This window comes from Lutjanus erythropterus, chromosome 19 (genome assembly GCF_056507025.1).
Source record: "Lutjanus erythropterus isolate fLutEry1 chromosome 19, fLutEry1.hap2, whole genome shotgun sequence".
Taxonomy (NCBI): domain Eukaryota; kingdom Metazoa; phylum Chordata; class Actinopteri; order Lutjaniformes; family Lutjanidae; genus Lutjanus; species Lutjanus erythropterus.
In genome coordinates, this window is record NC_139335.1 from 10455647 (window position 1) to 10474352 (window position 18706).

The 18706-nt window shown below is 38.0% G+C and overlaps 1 protein-coding gene across 1 annotated transcript in view; it reads right to left on the minus strand.

Moving 5' to 3' along the window:
• The window catches only part of hs3st4 (heparan sulfate (glucosamine) 3-O-sulfotransferase 4), a 96875-nt gene that overhangs the window by 76128 nt on the left and 2041 nt on the right, over positions 1-18706 (minus strand). The window lies entirely within an intron of this gene.

Genomic DNA, 18706 nt, shown 5'->3' on the forward strand with positions numbered 1-18706 from the left:
TAATTGGAGACAATGTGTTAAGAGGAAGATATGGTCTGACATGTAGCCAACATAATAGTATTAAGGATGAATTAATTATTACAATATGCTGAGGGTGAAAACAGAACGCCATTCTCAATTCATAGAACTACATAATAGATTACAGAGATAGCAGTGAATGCTAAACATTGGCTTGGACAAATGTGCCGGAGTGCCTTTCGGCTGACATGTTGAAATCAAAAGACACTGCTTCCCTGCATCCAACAGTGGACATGTTGACAAAGCCCTCATTTATTACAGATTCCCAGCCCGGCGAGCGTAGCCACAGCGTGACGCTGATTAGAAGGCTTGTATGAAATAAGCTTGAGAGCCCCATTTCACCACAAACCTATATTCATTTAGTTCTGCAGATTTATACATCCAGCTATCTAGGCACAAAAATCCAGCATGACATGAGAGTGTATTCTGCCCTTTTGAAAAAGGGGTTAATCTCTCTTTCTTTCATGAAGAAACCTCAATCTTACAGTGACCAGCATGTCTCATATGATGCAGCGGCTGAAGCAATAAATTGAATTAAATAAACCCATTAGTTACAGCAGCTACCTTCTCACCTCGGCCCAGATACACTTTCATGGTAAGCTGGTCCTTTATAAAGACCAGAGGACACAGCTTAAGACTGTGATGGCAAAGTGACCTTGAGTCTCTGAGACAGAGAGCATGTTCTCCTTGTTCATTACTCAAATCAATTAAGACAGCCCGTGTGCTGCACAGCGCAGCCCCCGTGTGTTCTGCAGGTGTTAAAAAGTAAATGTATGCTCATTCAAAAATCAATTCATACTTAGGATTCTGCCTCCTCCTGTCTTGTAGACATGAAACAAACTAGAGGTCGATTAGAGTAGAGAGCGACTGTTGGGAGATTCAGCATGGGCGTACTTAAAATGCATGGAATGACTAACCGAGCGCAGTTCACATGAACTTCCCTATAAAAAAATAAAAAAAAGAAACACAAAGAAGTCAAGGATCCTAATCTGCAATAGCTTGAAAGCAAACTGGAGTTTTACACTTTTCTCCCTGACAGACTCCTCCAATAAAATACTGTTGAATTTTGGCTGATATTTGTTTTAGATTAACAGGGATGAAGACAAAAGTTAAAGGTTAGAAAAGTTTTAAAGAGATTTTCAATCATTTATTTTACTGAGAGTGAGTAGAGCAGCGATCAATACAGTCTCGCTGATTTTGGTATAATGTCAGTGTGGTTACAACTTTGTTAATTCCACCAAGACGAACCCAGGAGATCATTCCTGCCTGCGGCCATCAAACTATATAACTCCTCCCTCTGAGTGTCTGACATTCTGAGTAAAAAGACTGACCCTTATGATTTATTTCATCACAGTTAGAGGCTACTTATTCATGTCATTTATATGTTCAACTCAGCAGAAGATAATTATTATTTATATTTAATTTACATCTTCACCTGTGCAAAATTGATCTAACAATATAGTCATTTGTGCAATAATTAATCTGTTTAATAATAATTCACTAGTGCAATGTACTGGTAACAATGGCATCATTACTGGATTTGTGCATTCAAACAAACCTATACCCTATACTCTTGCATTATTGTTGTTTTAAGCTGTTTATGTGTACCACTGTTGTGTATTTTGTTGTATATCCTTTTGTTTGCATATTTTTACACCTCTCATTTCTATTTTCTCTATATTGCTGTATATAATAGTATAATGCACATTTTTTTTCACATACTCAGATTTCTTTTTCTATTCTTATAATTTCTTTATGCTTATATACACTTCTGTTCTTGAATGGGAGCAACTGCAACACAAACAATTTCCCCTTGGGGATCAATTATGTTTATCTGATTCTGATTAATAACTAAAATCCATCAAGTCAAATGTATTGGCAGTTTGTCATGTAATGCACCTTTAAATCCTAATTTACAAACCTCCAACAGAATAAAAGAAAGTCTGCAGCACACTTTGTTTATTATTCTCCATAAAATATGCACATATTGTCTGAATAAATCCTCATAACTCATACCTCATACCAAAATAGGCTGTTCATGAGCGGCATTACAAAACAACCCAAAGTGGATTTTTCCAACCTGACAGCCCAGCCCGTGGCACAGCTATCAAACACTGTCTAACCATCAGTTCATTCTAATGTGCACAGCTGCATTAGAACATGCTTTTAAACCTAAGTGCCGTGGCACACTGATCAAACCAGTCTGATGTTTCTCTGGTGAGTCGCTCATGTCCACTACATGTGCCAACAAGGCATGCCACACGTTGTTATCTTCAGAACAAGTTAGGAAACTTTAAAACTCTGATTCCAAATGCTCCGTACTCAGTCAGTCAGCAGTTGGCTTCACCCGAGCCTGTTTTTTATCTTCTAAACTTACATGTCAGCAAATCTGCACCAAGCTGCATTAACAATGTCTGGTTTCTATACAGTCTGAATTCGATACTATACAGTTTCTAAACATGATATGTTTTCTACATGAACATGGAGGAAACAAAAGAGAAAATGCGTCTAATGGGTTAACACATAGACGGAGGGCTTTGATTTCTGAATCGTGACGCTTCCACCAGGTGCTCCACAGGGTTTAGGAAGGCACGCTCTTGAAAATAAATGCCTTTAGTACTTAATATGATGTGATTATAATTGAGTGATTCTATTTTTAAAACTTATGAGTCAGTGTATGTAGAAATGGTTTGTGAATATTGGCTTTACAACAACAGGACGAGCAGAGTCTGTGAAGGCCTCTCTAAATTCTCTCCATCAGCCCTGGGGCCGCACTAACGCTGTATTATGAGCACCATTTTAACTAAAGTGTTACCAGTTTCTGTCTTTGTCTGAATCACAATTCATTGCTGATTTTATTGTGTGTGGTTGTGCGGTACATTATGCATAGATTACAATATATCACCCATATCAAAAGGCCCCACAAGAGAGGAGTTGGCTTCATGGTTGAGAGCAGGTAACAACCTTATTAGGTAGGCAGAACACGTCGACTCTCTCCTAAATCTCAAATGCCAATAATCTAAATTATCCAGGGAAAACAATCACCTCCCGATACAACCATTAGCAATTAGCATAATACCTAAAAGCGTCCTTTTGAATTTCGTTGGCTTAATCCAAGTCTCAGTGGAGTTTGGCACATGGCACAGCTTGTGTTAATGACTTCCAACATACCGAAACACACTGAGCGCGCTGGTGGCGGAGACGTCAGCAATATGTTTCACGACAGAGTTGTGAAACTGATCAAAAATGTTCCTCTTCAAAAAGTGCCACTCAATCCAGCACGGCAGCGTCTCTGCTGCATGTAAGAAGTGTGTTGAGTGCAGTTTACACATCTAATACTCAGCTCATACATTGTTTCACACTGTGCTAAAATTATTCCAACGGAATACCCCATGGTGATTTGAGGGAAAGAAAGAGCATGAATAAGTAAACAACATAAAGCGATGAGAAACTTCAAAGGCGATGGGACAATCACAGCAAACAAGATCCTGGAAGCCAATGAATGTGTTTGTCTTTGTTTGTGACAGTGACTCAGGGGTGTAAACAGAGGAATTAGCTCGCACCTCCGGAGTCTCAGCACATCACACAGCCATAATTGAATTAAGTCTGTCAGGTTGTTGCTGAACTGTAGATGCTGTGAGGAGCACGAGATGCATTTGACTCCAAAGATCACCTCAATAAGTGGTCCGAACTTTTCATTTTCATCAAATCCTTTAACAAAAGGTGACGAGAATGGCGAAAAACGGCTGAAATGGCATCTTTGTTTAGCAGCCTCACTGTAAATCTTTGATCTAAATTAACAGTGAAATCTGAACAGTATTCTGCTTTGTTAATGTCATACAGTTTAATACTGTAAACTGAAATGCAATCTGGGAGAAACATGATTACAGCACTTTAAGAGAAAACCATTATTTACATTATTTAATTTGAAAGAAAAGTGTAGAAAAGACGAAGACACAGCCATACTACAACCTGCTTCTTGTCATATGGGCTGTATTGGTAAGGCAGCCTCCACTGAATTACTAGTAACCACCTTTATTCTGCCATAAAGAATCACAATGTCAAGAAATGGCATACCATTATCCTTATCTAGGGAATTTTAAAAATAATTGTGATGCTTTCTCCAGACATTTAAGTTACAACTGTGTTTTAAGAAAGCTGTTGCATATTTTTAATATTCCAGTGAGCTAAAAGTAGCCCATGTCAACCTTCTGACTCAGCTGACATTAACATTAAAACAACGCTGTTGCTTTTCCTAGAAGATGATTTAACTATGAGGTATTAAGTCTAACCTCTTAGTCTTAAAGAGCAACTGTTGTACTGTCCGATTGAAGCAATACTACCAGGAAAACATTCATGTTCATGTCGTCAGGCTTAAATTTTAAGCAGCTGACTTGTATTTGTTGTCATACATAACATACTTAAACACAAGATATAGATCATTACTAGTATTTTGCCATTTCTAGTTCACTAACTGTTATTTTTCTGCTCTGCTTTCTACTAAGACACTGACAAACCAGCGATGTATGATGAGTAGGGAGGCAGAGACTTAAGGTTTATGAATATTTCGCATTTGTCGTTTTTCATTCTTTTTCTTACTGTCATTATCATTAGAAGTATTAATGCTCTACTAACACTCTTTAATTATTATAATTTAATTATTATAGGATATCACTGGAGATTCAAACAACATGCTGTGAATATGCAGTAATTTACTGACAAAACTGTAAGCAGTGTTATGTTGTAAATTTGCAAGACTACAGTAATGAATTGCACATTTATTTCTAGTAATGCACTAAAATTATAAAATACAATAAGAAGCTGTAAAAATGCAGTACTTTGCTGGTGAAACTGTTGCCAGTTAGTGTAAATATTCAGTGAAAGGTTTTACAGTGGTGCATTAGATGCTAATTTCTCTGCTTTCACAAAATGGCCAAGGTTTTCCTCATCAAAAAAAGCCATATGCTGCATATTGTTGCATATGTCATCTATGTAATGGTCATATGATAATGTTGCCTATACTAGTGGGAGACGCCAACATTTTCATTCCCCCATCTCTCAGCATAACACAGCAGAGAGGCACCTATCAGCTCATGGACACACATTTGAAACATACTCCCAGCAGTCCCCGTATCTTGGCTTCATGACCATTCCTGTCAGGGTTTTCCCTTTGACTGAACAAATGCATCAGCTTGTGTCATGAGACCACATCCCTCGCAGCCAATAAGGAGCACAAGCAGCGCAAGTGCTCCAGGAGATGTGGAAAGAAAATTGGAATCTTGACAAGTATGATTGACATGCGTATTTGTCCCAAGGTAGTCTTATTTGCAGAGATTTAAAGACGTCTGTAAAGCAGCATTCTGCAGAACAGAATCATTGTTCCTCCAGACTAGAAGCACATCACGGCAATTCTGTTGCATGCAAATAATCTTTTGGGAGAGATGAATCCCTTTGAGCATAAAATGACTTCAGCTTATACTTTATTTTGGGTCCAAAATAAATAATTTAACAGATGAAGCTATGTCTTTCATTTTCAGACAATCTGTCCATGTCGCGGAACAAAAACACAAGCCTAAGTCCTCCCTTCTATTCCAGCAACAACGCAGGAGAAGGCTGCTCCGAATTTTATCTGCCTCTTTTGATGGACACAAAAATAAAGTGGATATGAGCCTTGATGGTGAACCATAACCCACGGCCACTTCATCGCAATGGAAGGGGAAAAAAAACGGCGAATTAAATTCTAACCATAAGTAAAATAGACTTCCACTTGAAAGCATCGGAGTGTAGCTACAGCAGGGCAAGAGAAAGAGATGAATGTGTGTGTGAGAGAGGAGGAATGCACATGAATTCTGAACAGGACCAAAGGCAGGATGAAATTGGCTATACCCATTAACTGCTCAAGAGGATTTTTTTTTTCTCCGTATGCAAAAAGGATGGAGCGGTATTACTTCTTCCATAATTCCCATGTTACAATAGAGATCGCTAGAATAAGATCAAACCAATCTGTAATCCTGGAATGAAATGAAAAAAAAGGAGCCTCTATTCAGCCAAAACAAAACAGCACTGAAAGGAAAAACCTCCTGAAAGGTAATTCAGCACCATGCTCTGTACAGTATGTGTTGATCCACCATATTAGGATATCTGCTCTGGAAAATATGAAACCTGGAGAATAGTGTTGTAATGGTTGTACTAATTAGCTGTACTGAAATAGTTACAGCTCCGTGGCTGTACTTGTTGAAATTCAAATCTACAATGTATTAGTGTACAAAAGGAAAAATTTCACCTGAGATTTCAATAATTCAAAACCCGATGATGTTCTGGTCCATCTGCAGACAAACGTATTCAGTGGGGGAAGTGCTCCCAGTGCAACCGTCTCCTGCAAATTACATTTACACTACTCATTTGCAACATCAAAAACGTTTATACACCAGCCTGAATAATGTTTCCGGGTACATAATGAGGAAATGTTTTCAATGGCACAACTGGCAAAATGTTCACACTGCATGTTGCTAACCATGCGTGTCATTTTCATCCAACAGCCTCTCCACTTGTTGCAGCTATACAACATGATTTATGTTTGTGGCTTTGGTTGGATATCGGAAAAAGCAACACTGAATTAAATCACGAGACACTAAGTGTTTACTTTTGTAGTATTCAGCCAAAAGCATCCTTAGCCAATTCTCCAGCCTGGACTTTGACTTTGACTTTCCCTAACTTTAAAGGAATAGTTTGACCTTTTTGGGTCTGCAAGTTCGATGAGATGATCAATAAAACTCTGCATGCTAAATATGGAGCTGGAGTCAGATGCTTAAAGCTAACAATAAAGGCTTGAGACAGGGTGAAACAGTAACATAACAAAAATCCACCACCACCTGTGAAGCTCTAACAGGGATGTGCCTTAGCAATAATCTGTTAATATGAAAAGTATCACGATACAGTGGTTACAGTTCTATATATTACTACTACTGTACGCGAGATGATACATTGCAATTTATTCATTTTCACCATATTTTGGAAAAAACTGTTAAGAACACACCACAATGTGCATGAAATCTGAGTAAAATAAGTTCACTTTTGCATTTGTATTTAGGCTGATGCTATTTGCACCCGGTTTGGAATAGTCAATGTGGCTATTTGCACCAGTGGCGGTTGGTTGTGGTTCTTTACACCAGGTCTATATTGCCTAACATAGCAGAGATAAGCACCCAGGTGCCCATAGGAAAACACGCTATGTGCACCCATGGTTAGATATAGGAAAAAAATCATGGTTTGTGTCACACAGTAGTTTTGTTGCCAAAATCTAACCAAGTAGGTTTTTGCCCAAACCTAACGAGACTGCAACTGAAAACTGAAAATAATTATTCTGAAAAATATTTAATAACCACTGAAATGTAATTTCACACTGTTGTCAAATCTTAGTCTCCCAGAGTGGGACTTGAGTACTGCTCAGCAAATCTTGCACATAATTCAGTCATATTGCTAAAATAAGGCAGCTGGGTGTGAATAGCCAACAGCTGCTGTGTGCCTATTTGTACCCAGGTACAAATAGACACTTGTATTTATCACAGGTCCTGTAATATCCAACATCATAGCACTATTTTTTGTGCAATCTGAGCAAACAAATTAACATATCTGACATATCTTAACAAATGGAAGAACTGACTGAGTGATTTTGGTTGCACGCGTTGAGCTCAGTGGTAACTTTTGTGTGCAAACATGTTTCAGATTGAGTTGACAGGGATCCACAGTGGTCAAAATGAATCACTGCCATGAATCTGCATGTAAATTATTAATTAAAAATCAATACAGTGTTTCTGAGAATGATACATTATCACAAAGCACGATATTGCAACACTGAGGTGTATCAGTATCTTCTTACGTTTATGCCAAGCAACATGTTATATCTTGCTTGTTAAATTCCTACAAAAACCAAAGGCAAGAAATCGTCTGCTACATAACCTCGTGATTTGTTGTGTTTATGTACGGATTAACACATCAAGATGTGATGTGATCTTTTGTAGGCGGATTTTATACCTTTAGACAGAGACGGGCTAGCTGTTGCCTCCTGTTTCCAGTCTTTGTGTTAAGCTACGGCGAACTGGCTGCTGGCTGTAGCTTTATACAAACATGAAAGTGGTATTGATCTTCTCATCTAACTCTCGGCAGGAAAGCAAATAAGCATATTTCCAAAAATGACTGCAGGCCGACAGTGTGGGACCAAACTGGCAAAAATAGATCTCATTGGATTATTGGATCATAAAATGTAATGGACATCCATAAGACTGTATCATACCAGAATATGAATTACTATTCATATCTTATTCAAAATATGATTGAAATCAAGGAATAACAGATGCAAGAGTTTTAAAATATTTCAAAATTAATGTAATTGTTATAAAAAAAATTAAAAGATGAATCATCTCATGGTTTCTATTGGATGTCTGGCTTTGGGAACAGAACAAACTTCCACTGAATAAATAAACACATAAATACATTAACACCATGCATGCAGTGCATGCCATTAATGATTCATGTCACTTGATGCAATCATGTATATATTGTTCCATACAAGAGGACATTTATAATGTAACAAGAATCATATTAAGTGCAATCTGAATCAGAAATACTTTATTGAGCCCCGTGGGGAATTTGTTGTGTTACGGATGCCTCCAGTCAAGAATACAAAAATATATAAGCACGGAGAAATCACAAGAAATAGAAAATAATAAGTATGTAAAAATATGTAAATTCTATCCAACAGAGATAACAATAATATAACAAAATAAATAAAATAAGATGTGTGTAAAAAATGTGTGCCTTATTCTATAATACACAACAGAAATATATAAATATAAAAACAGGAACATAGAGAGAAAATAGAAATAACAAAATATGAAATAAAAGAATGATATACAAAAATGTGTATCATCCTACAATAGCATAAATAACAATGCCATATGTATTGCAGAGGTAAGTTATTGCACAAATTATTGTAATATCAAGTCATATTCCATAGCTGAATTATTGCACAGAATTATATAGTGAAATAAGTGGAAGTGCAGTTTCTTAGTTTGGAGACTGAACAGGCACTCAGTGGTGCTCCACCATTAACACTCGACAATCAGCTGCAGGTTTGATCATCACTGAGGATGGAGAGTCGTTTCACAGTAAGAAGTCACTTCTGACTCACGGAGATGAAGATGACTTCATCATAATATTGATTCAACAGGAGGTTTACTGTTCAATATAGTGATTTATAAAGAACTGTGTGTATGTGTGAGCTGTATGATATAATGAGTAATTTTCTTGTGCTATGCTGCATCTAAAGAGATGCTCAAACAAGAAATAAACATGATTGCTCCTGTGGTAGCTGGAACCTCAGAGCTCCATGATGCTTGGGAGTTTAATCAAGTGGAAAGAGGGCGGGCAATGAGAAAGACTGTACTGAAGCGGTCCACTCTCTTGACAGCGCAGGGGTATGCTGCTAATTAAAAAGTTTAATTCCACAACTGCAGCACTGGCATCGGAGCACTCAGAGGTGCGTCCTTGTGAGTCTTGGCGCCGTCTTATCAGGCGTAGGCAGATTCTGCCATGTTGGGGAAGGCGCAGGACAGGGAGGCACTGCAGCAGCACACAGGCCCAGCTGGAGGGGATGGCATCCTGCCTACTCCGGGATCTGGCCCACCTTGCTCCTTCCAATCTCCCCTCAGAGTGGAGTCACGGGCTCCCAGTCAGGTGGCAAGAGTCAGGGGCTAAGCTGCCCATGGAGCAGCTGAGAGAGGGAAAGCAGGGCTAAACAAGGGATAAACGCTGGATTTAGGTTTTCTGCTGCTGGGCGCGACAGTGGATCCATGTCTCCATTACACACCTCCTGTCGCCGGGTCCTGTCTTACGACCGGAGGTTGCAGGTACACTAAAGCCTGTGCTGCAGTACACACTGTTCCTTCAAAGTCCCACAGAGGCTGAATCAGACATGATACACTGACACTGTCTCCATGAATAGACTCTAATATTTTTTTTAAATGTGAATTCTTCACAATACAGAGCAAAGAAAGGATCTGTTTCTTTGATAAGGTGAGGAGTGAACGCACTCTATTGTGTGACCTTGGCTGAGCTAAAAGTTTTGTAGCTGTGTAGGATCTATTGATTAGAGCACATTACAACTCACACAAAGAAAAAAAAAGTCCTTGGAAATGGCAAGGCTCATTCTGTTACATCCTTTTAAAAGGCCACATCTTATGAAGCATCAAGAAAAGATGATTGAAAAAAAGTCGGCAGCGGAAGTGAAATAGTTTCAGAGTGTGCTGGCATAAAAACAATGTCTAGTGGGACTAATCACCACGGAGCTGGAAGCTATCGCTGACTCGTTTCTCAGCACAGGGACGTGGTGCTGAAAGAATAAGAACACAGCTCTAAAGATTTATAGGCACTTCCCCTCAACTTTTATTGCAGAGGGGGTTAAAGTGTCATTTTAATAACACAGAGATATTAGAGCTTGCAAACCTCAGTAAAACTTTGGTTCTGGTTCACAGTTAGCTGACTTATTTTATGTATAAATACATTCCAGAGGAGACAAAGGATAGAAAAAAAAAGAACATTGTGCACATGCAGACCATTGCAGGACTGGTGATTTTCTCACATCTAAATATCAGGTGTCATAATCTTCTTGGATTAGTTTTTACTGCAGCTTTTAAAGTTTTTTTTTTTTAATTCATTAACGTGAGTAAATCAGTGAAAGTTATGAAACTCCTTCAAAAGCCAAAGTTGTTTATATTATGACCTGCTGTTGCTTCGTCTTTTTCTCCTTAAAATATGTTTTTAATTTAGCGCTGCCAAGTCCCGACTGTGCAGCTGTGATTTTGATAGATGATGTATTCACCTCATAAACAGGTAAGCTTGGCAATAAATCCTTTAACACCGGGTCAAATCCACAAAGTGTGTGGTGAAACTGTGGTGTTAGAGGAGGTGGCAGCCGTAATGTGTTAGCAGTAGACCGACAGAGCGATAAGTTATTCAGGGTGGCTACTTGTGCTTTCATATGCAGGATCTACACTCCCATTAGCAGACAGCGACAAATGCTTCTTATACATGGCTGTCTGGCCTGTTCTCTTAGCTCTTACCATCCCTATATACTCTTAGTGGCAGTTATTTGATGAAGTACAGTATATAAATCGATTTTATATCCTGTTAAATCTTTTACTGAGAAAATTTATGAGAGAAGTATAATTTATGGCTTTTGGTGAATTATTGTGGGCCTGGACGTGAGTGTAAGACTATATACAGGCTTGTTCATAAACACAGTTTAAATGGACGGACATCTCATTTTAATAGATTGTATTTCAACTCATTTTGGTATATTTGAAAATCAGCTGGTTTTATTTGTAGCACAAAATGCGTTTTTTCCCATGTTTTATATGGACTAGTGTATATGTAGCCCTCTCAGATGATTTATTTTGTATTTGGCAACATGTTGTCACTCCCAGCTTGTCAAATACAGCAGCTTGGTCAGTGGCCCTATGATGATTTGACTTTCAGTTATAAGGTCAAGATTTTAGGTCACTTTTTATTTTGCACTGATGGTCATGCACAAGACTATCATGTTTTGATTTGTGAAGATCAACAGATCATTGGTTTTATGCCCTCAAAACTGTCATTTACATTTTCATTTTTTTAAAGATGAATAACAGTTGTCAGGGCTACATGGTAACAAAGGTGATATAATTGCTGTTCAGCTGCTCTGTGTTGTCCTTGAAGTGTTGTCTTTTGTTTTTTTTCTTTTAGAGCATTGGATGCTGCTGTTAGGTGGAAGTGGAGAGGAAAAACAATACTGGTCGTATCACCGATTTTGCCTTTTGATTAGATTGTTGAAATATGATTTCAATTGATTTTTGATTTAATATTGAAATTGTGAAATGCATAGTTGGCACCACCTATAGTTGGTAGACTTTCAAAATAAAGGCACAAAAACTACTTGGTTGGGTTTAGGAAATGATCATGCGTACACATGTAATGCAATTTACCCAAGTTAACATACATAAATACAAGTCTTGTATGTCAGTTTTGTACGTGGCTAAGGGATTATTGGTTTCACACCGGGCATGAACACCTGGGTGAAAGTGTTTGTTTGACACCCACGCCTCCCTCTCCGGACACAGACTGCCTCGCTCTTTATGCTGCATCACCTGACTTTGACGGCACATTTATGATGATGCTAGAAGGGTGTCTGCAGTGTCATAGTCATAGTTATACAACAGGAGCACTGACCAATCTGCCATACTGATGCACTGAGAGTGAGTCCGGGCTGCTATTTAGCTACAAGGTCTACAGTCTTATAGAATACAAATGGATTTCATTGTGATTCAAACCTGATTTAACAGGATTTGACTAGGTCATTTTGCGACCTTGTTAAATTAAAAAGTGAAAAAGTCAGTGGTGCCACCCGTATATTTTTGTTGCACGTTTTGTACAGCATGTATTATTTTAGTCAGTGTTATACATGGTGAAGTTTGACTTTCCTCCGTGTGGGATCATTTTCAGGAAGTCTTAGAGCAGGTACTGAATGTTACAAACCATCCTTTCACAGAAGAAGGGTGGGTTGCACAAAGACACACACTCAGACACGCACATACCAGAAGCACAAGGACACAGAGACAGAGTTACTTGAAATTTTAAGATCTGTGTTTCATAGCCATATTGATTTTTGATAAATTTCACACATCGTGCCGGAGTTCGGACCTGTGGTCCTGTGTCCATGTGGCTGTATCTCTGACTCTTGTATCGATTTTCCGATAAGTATCAGTTCAACTTTGCACCTCTGGCAGAAGCAGATACTGATCACACCAAAGCCCAAAGTTAGAATACCAACACATATAGTATGAAACTTCTCTTTACCTTGTATCTCAGCTTTTGCTCATAAATTACAGAGATGTTCGAGGACATGTTTATGTGTCAACATTTAATATTACATAATTACACATTTATTACACAATTCCATTATTACCAGAGCACATTTCTCATCATAATTGCTCAATATCAGGTTATTTCAGCGTGAAGAAAGCAATTCTTACTCATTGTGAAAAGACTGATATGACACGTTGCTGACTGTCCACTTCACACATCAATGCAGAGCAAAATTCCATTGAGCCTCAGTAGATGAGAAACCTCATGCCTTGTGCTTTATTATTTGATCGGGTCACACATGCTCTTCAACTGGAATTAATCAAAAATGGACAATCTGACACTTTTCAGAATGCTGTTTTTTTCCAACCTGATAGGCTGAGTCTGCGACTGTAAATCTACAAGTTAACTCAAATGTCAAGAGCTTCAAAAATGTATACTTTCATATTTTGTAGTGTAATACTTCTTTTTCAAATCAGAAAAATAACTGCTCTGTCAGCCAGATTCCACTGTAATTGATCATAACATGTTTTGTTTTTTTCCCTCAGACAGCAACATTTCTTTCCGATTATTTTTATTCTTTCTAGATTCTCACTCTGGCAGTGGCTCCTTTCAAACCATATTTGTTAACACTCATTTAAATGCTATTTGTTTGGCATTTTGCAAAAATACCAAGCAGTCAACCTCACTAATAAGCCCTCATTAGGCCAGACCCTAACTAGTGTGAATTCCTACTAAGAATGCTCAGCCACAGCGGACATAAATCTTCATGTATGATTGATAATCAATGACATTCTTTAGCACAATTTATAAGGCACATTATCTTCCCGCTATAGTATGCAAACGCTGGCACAGAGTTGAAGTAACATTTGCTGTATTGGTCATCATGCATCAGACGTATCCTATTCCAGGTTGAGGCATGCTCAAGAGAACAGATAAGTTAAATCCTTGCGGTGGTGGCTCATCCTCTTTACTCAGAAATAGAGGCAACATTAGAAGCGCCAATTGGCTGTTGAAAGTCCTCTGTGTACGGTAATGATGGCACTACATTGCTAATTGCTTGTTCAAGTAAGCCCAAAACACACTGGAGAAACTGTCCAAGAGTGCTAAAAACGGGAAAGCAGCACCAATCACCAATCTGGGCCCGTCTATGGAGGTTCATACCAGACCCACAATAAACTTTGTGATCCTGATGTGAATATTAGATATGTGCTGGATTTATGCAGAATTTTAAATGGAGATGAAACTCTGTGTTTATACAGGAGTCTAAAACCCTCTTTGTGCCACATCCTGAGGTGATCACTAGAAGAAATACTTTACAGACTGGATTAAAACTCCAACTACTAAGTAGACAAAACTAAAATACAAAAGGTCTAACAGCATTGTTTTCCATCTGCATCCTCTTCAGGAATGGAAAAACTACTTATTTTTTAATCTTAATAGTTTGAGTTACTTTTGCTCATTTAGCTAAATTCCTCCAGCTGCTACTGCTGCGGTGTGTAAGAGAACAACATAACAGTAAAAACGGCATTGTGCTATTTCTGAAGCTCCATTGTATGCAAATTAAATCAGGTAAAAGAAGGACATCAGTATAGGTTTTTTTTTAATTGTACAGCAGATAACGTGTTTTGAAGGTACTCATCCAGAAAAACATTAGCAAGCGATACAGCAGAATCTAACAAGCACGATCAAGGTCTAGACATTACAGTGGTACAGATGTTTGAATCTTAGTTCTTTTACCCCATCCTATTCTCTATTCTGCCACTTAGGGTCTTTCTCACATTAAAACAATGAAAAAGTTGTCTGAGGACGTTGTGAAGTAGCATGGGATCATGGGAGGTGTTATCTTCATTAAAAAAAAACCAATGTGTCTGTATTCAACCAAAGAAAATCTTGGTCGACTGAAATTCTAACTACTGTGTAACCAATAATTGGTCAAAGGGGGAAAAAAATGCACGGCACCACCAGACAATTGAATCAGCCGCAGAGTGACTCTACCTGCAGCCTAGATGGGTGCTAATGAAAGTTACTCAGTGTTGCCAAGAAAGTGAATTGCTGCAATTTGACCATTTGTTTTTCACACATAGCTGTATCATTACCTTCAGGGTATGTTTATCAAGTACATTTACAGACAGCAGCAACACACACACAAACACACAGAGTGGCGACAAGGATCACGGAGCAGAACTGACTGGCTTCTGTATAACACCACAGCCAATGCAGCTCACACTGTAGTATAAACTTTCGCAAAAAGCAACAACAAAAAAAGACAACAGTTGCTTCAAATGAGGTTTAATGTTAATATGGCTTCTCTTAACTGTCCCTTGATCAATATTACAACATTAGTCTAACATCACCCTGGCCTGAGGGAACAGCCACATTAGCCGTGCAGCATGCTCGCACCAAATTCAACAGGATAACCTACAAAATCAACACTAAAACAACCTAAAACAAGACAAAACTGACAACTTTTATGTTTGAAGTCAGGTTGCAGACAGCTGATATCAATCCATCAATTATTTTATACAACTAACCATCATGGTGACCATGCACCATAGTTGATGAAAATCCAGCTGATGTGACCACTTTCCTTCCTCACTATCTTCATCACGAATCTGGTGTATCCCATAGTTCTCCTGGAATTCATAGCAACTAGCTAGCAACAGAGATGCACCATTACCTTGTACTAATCATGGATTTCTCTTCATTTGAACATTGTTGGAAATAAATATTGCAAAAATTGTCATTTGGTCTTGGAGACTCAAACCTATCAGAAAATATTTCAGTTGCAGTTTTGTCAAAAATCAACAGCAAATTACCCATATATATATATATATATATATATATATATATATATATATATATATATATATATATATATATATATATATGTGTGTGTTTATTATTCATTAACTTATTTATCAAATAACTTGAAATTCAATAAAATGCTCTTATTAGGATTAGACCTCTATATAACAAATGCATGCACAGCCTTTACACACAATGAACTGACAGGATGCTGTCTGTATTTACTTCAGTGAGAGAGCACGGTGGCTGTGGAATAGGAGGGGGCGTTTGCAGCTGCCTACATAAAAGAGCACATATTTCCTTTTTTCCACCACTGTCACTGATGTTTGGCCATATCAAACATTTGCCAGGCTAATGATAACATTCTTGGTGGAATGGATTCTTTGTGATACTTTGCCTAAGTCAGAGGAAAGTGACAACAAAAACGCCTTTAGTGTATGACTCCTGGACAGAGGTGCATTTTTTTAAATTAAGTGTGTGAAGCAAGAAGGTGGCAACCAGATGATCAAATGGCATAAACGTGTTCACAATATGCTTTATTTAACATCAAAGTAATGTTTTACAGTCTAATTCGACCAGACTATCCCTATGATAACATTCGGTGAATCAACCTGAATGAACCCTCACTGAATATTCTCACTTCATGGCAGATTCAACAACCCAAACATACATCACTGATTCTTTTTAAAGATCACTACAGTTTATCCTAAACATATTTAGGAGTAAAGCACACATATCACCAGACAATACAAGCTTCTAGTGCAATAACACACAGACATTACTGGATCTACCATGTCGAGAACAGACTGAACGAACAGTTTGAGCGCATGTGAGCACCTACAAGATGCCTTTGGGTTGCATCCCCCCGTAGTGTGTTTATCGTATCCATCAACATGTGGAGCAGGTGTTACTGAGACAGGCCCAAATTTATGAATCACATTTTATGAGATTACTGGTCTCGTTCAACTACACCAATGTCAAATGGTTGCAAACATCTGTAACTGATCATAATTTCACTTCCATTAAGTGCACATTAGCCAGAGCGTCACAGACAGGGAAGAGAGATGCAGTATAATGCATCATTTAGAAACAAACAAACAAACGTGGTCTGAATGAATTTTTGTATCCGCGTCTGAAATAGTGGCTCAACTTGTGATTATTTTTACCCATTTAATCATTAACTTTAGCAAAATGTGGCCTGTGTGTTTATCGGCGCCCTGAACGCACCATTCTGAGGTGAATGTTCTGCACAGGACAATGATGGATGTAGAGTTTAGGCTCCTTTAGGATTTTTTTTTTTGGCTACGGGGCCCTAAAACACACAAGCACACTTATTATTATTTATGTAAGCATGTCATCCTCCTGTCTAATGAGCCTTTCACCGGAAGCATAATGAAACAGCTTGCATTAACACAGGCTAAATGAACAGCCGAGAGCTCCCATGTCTATGCAGCAAGATGAAAGCAGATGCTCCGCAACCCAAACACCGGCGCAACAGACCCAGGTTTCTACGGTGAAACAGAAGGGACTTTGAGTCAGAATCATTCTCGTCAGCTCATTGACTCCATTAGAAAATCTTGAATTCCCCTGGTCAAACACCATTATGTGAGAAGAACGCCTAACCCAGCCACGACCAACTGACCATGAATGAACCCTCAAATTGATTTTTACTCCCATAAACACGGCCATGATAAACAGGGACTCCTCTGGCTAATAAAACTGGACTCAAAGTGAATGTCAACCATCACACACATCACCTAACTAACAATTCACACTCCTTTGAGAACCAGCTGCAAAGTATAGCAAAAAAGACGACAGCTCTTACAGCAATATCACATTTAATTATATGCAATTTAGATAAAGGAGGTGCTTAGCTAATTGATGGGTTGCATGTTCTGTTGAGAGGGGGAGAGAATACTCACTGACATATGATGAAAACACAGTAAACACCAGGAAAAAAAACTTTACTAGTTCTCCATTAAATACTTACATCTAAAACATGATATGTAATATGCAGTCCAGCACTTATCACATAAAAATCTACTTGTATAAAAGAACTCTGTGTGCATGCATGTGTCAGTGAGTGTAAGGGAAACTAAAGCTCAGGAATAAAGTAATTTATAATCCAATTTCACTTTATCAGTGTCAAAATAGCATTGAGAGATAATCGGCATTGCACTAATTATTTAATATTATGATCACATGATTACTCTCACACAATGTATTTCATTTTTACCAGCGGATATGGGAAACAACCTGAAGTGTACGATGGTTCTGCCAAACACTTTGTCAAAAGCATTCAAATCAAACAGGTAAAATAAAATTAATCTGAAAACAATACAGTGACACTGATCTGGTTGTGTTTGCGTGTCAAGATATGTGTGTGCAAATGTTGTGTCACCCTTTTTAAGGTCTAAACTGTGTGACAGAACATCATTTAGACTGGGATGCACCAACAAGGGTCCATTTTCAATCTCACTTAAATCATAGTTTAATTCTAAATAATGTTGCACCAAAAAAATTAAATTAACTTAAAATAAAGATTCAACTTAATAATAATGATTTGGTCAAAAAGTATTTTTCAAAGGAAGATAAATTAGAGCTTCTGCGCCAACACATCATGAGTAGGCTAATTAGGCTAACTATATTTTTTATTAGCTAGCTAGCTTTTTACTTTTTGGCATGCAAGAAAACAAGGACATTGTTTAACCTTTTAGCTAACTAGCAAAAAGTACATATTTATTAATTTATTACTTTTTAGCCATCTAGCAAACAATGCAATGTTTTGCTAACTTTTTAGCCAGTTAGCAAACCAATATAACATCAACTAGATGCTGACAGCACTTAAATTTATTTAGTTATTTATTTTAATTTGGGTGAGCAAGCATGTTCATATTGACTAAACTATTTAATCTCGGGTTTACATGGCTAAACATGAATTTATTAAACTGAGATTAGTTCTTAATTGTGCAACAGAGCTCTG